The following is a 2,209-nucleotide window of genomic DNA, read 5'->3' on the forward strand; positions in this document are numbered from 1 at the left end:
ATATAATTTTCAGCATCTTCAAAATCAATATTTCGATCGCTAACAGCTTCACAGATCCATCCTGTAACAGTTACAGTCATATTTGATTGTGTTCAGTACTTGTTCTGTAGTAAATCGCTGAGCCATTTCATGTTTTGCCTATTCTTTCATTTTCAGTCTAAGGCTATGACCACATGAAGCTGGAGCTTACCCTAAACCGATCTTTTTTTTTTCCCTGTCTCAAAAAATATCTGCGTCCACACGAAACCACTGAAACGACTCAAAATGATGTAGTATACATGCCAGACCATTATGTGGCGCTGTAATTCTGCCACAGAGATGCACTTAAAGGTGCCCTCGAATGAAAAATTGAATTTATCTTGGCATAGTTGAATAAAAAGAGTTCAGTACATGGAAATGACATACATTGAGTTTCAAACTCCATTGTTTCCTCCTTCTTATATAAATCTTATTTGTTTAAAAGACCTCTGAAGAACAGGCAAATCTCAACATAACACCGACTGTTACGTAACAGTCGGGATCATTAATATGTACGCCCCCAATATTTGCATATGCCAGCCCATGTTCCCAACATTATGAAAGGCATTACACAAGGGCAGCCAGTAATGTCTGGATCTGCACAGGTGAATCAACAGACTAGGTAAGCAAGCAAGGCCAATAGTGAAAAATGGCAGATGGAGCAATAATAACTGTCATGATATCATGATATTTTTAGTGATATTTGTAAATTGTCTTTCTAAATGTTTCGTTAGCATGTTGCTAATGTACTGTTAAATGTGGTTAAAGTTACCATCGTTTCTTACTGTATTCACGGAGACAAGAGCCGTCGCTATTTTCATTTTTAAACACTTGCAGTCTATATAATTCATAAACACAACTTCATTCTTTATAAATCTCTCCAACAGTGTAGCATTCTTACTACACTGTAGTTTCTTACTGTATTCACGGAGACAAGAGCCGTCGCTATTTTCATTTTTAAACACTTGCAGTCTATATAATTCATAAACACAACTTCATTCTTTATAAATCTCTCCAACAGTGTAGCATTAGCCGAAAAATTAGACTGAGTCTGTTCTTCAGGACAGGATTGTTACAATAGTTACAGAGAGTGAGCATCAATAAACTTTGGATATAAATAATTAAGGTGAAGCTGCGCGCTTGAATTTGTCATTGCATCATACATCCTATGCAGTGTGGTGAATTATTATTGTTCATTATTGTCTATAGGCTATTTTAGTAATTTAAATAACATGGGTTATCTGGTTATCTTAATATATGATTAATTATAATATTACACCACCCAAATATGTATTTACTTCCTTCTAATTCTCGTTGTCAGTGCAGGCTTGACCGTTATGAAAAGTGATTAGTGTAGCCTGCATAAAAAGCCTTTTACATAAAACAACAGGACAAAAATATAGTTGATGACAAGACATAATCATTTCATGACTTTAGACACTTCTTTGTGAAGACAGTGACATAATACAGGGAAATAATATGTTCTTTAGCCATATAAAAACAGGTGTAATGTGCGTGGGTAAAATTTACCCGCATGGCGGTTTTAGGTATACAGCGACCCCCGGCGGTTCTAGTGTTAAGGCTCCGTGGGCGGAGAGCACAAGATTTAAAGGGGCCGCACAGCATAAATCGGCTCATATTTAATGATGCCCCAAAATAGGCAGATAAAAAAATTAATTAAAAAAAATATATGGGGTATTTTGAGCTGAAACTTCACAGACACATTCAGAGGACACCTTAGACTTATATTACATCTTGTAAAAAAAACGTTCGATGGCACCTTTAAAGCAGCGTAGAAGACTTGGAGCATGCGCATAAACCTTGCGCGCTGTATACAAAAAATAGCGGTTTCACCTTTTGAAAACGCCGGATCCGTGTGGACAAAACGCCTATCCGATACAAAATTTGTGCATATTCACAAAAACGCGTCTCCGTGTGGACGGGGCCTAAATGAATCGTCACTTCAGCAATGTGCATCAGACATTGCCACCTTGTGGAATAAAGGTGAATTACACTTATTCTGTCACCTAAGATTCAATTATTGTTGTGCAGAAAAAATATACGTACACTGATACACACCTCGGGTCGTTAGTGACCCTATAATTTTTTTTTACAAAAAGTGAATTCAAAAATAGGCATTCTTTTATAATTTTATGATTTTTTTCTTGTTATATTCTTTATTATGAATTGA

Source organism: Megalobrama amblycephala, linkage group LG22 (assembly GCF_018812025.1).
Source record: "Megalobrama amblycephala isolate DHTTF-2021 linkage group LG22, ASM1881202v1, whole genome shotgun sequence".
Classification (NCBI taxonomy): domain Eukaryota; kingdom Metazoa; phylum Chordata; class Actinopteri; order Cypriniformes; family Xenocyprididae; genus Megalobrama; species Megalobrama amblycephala.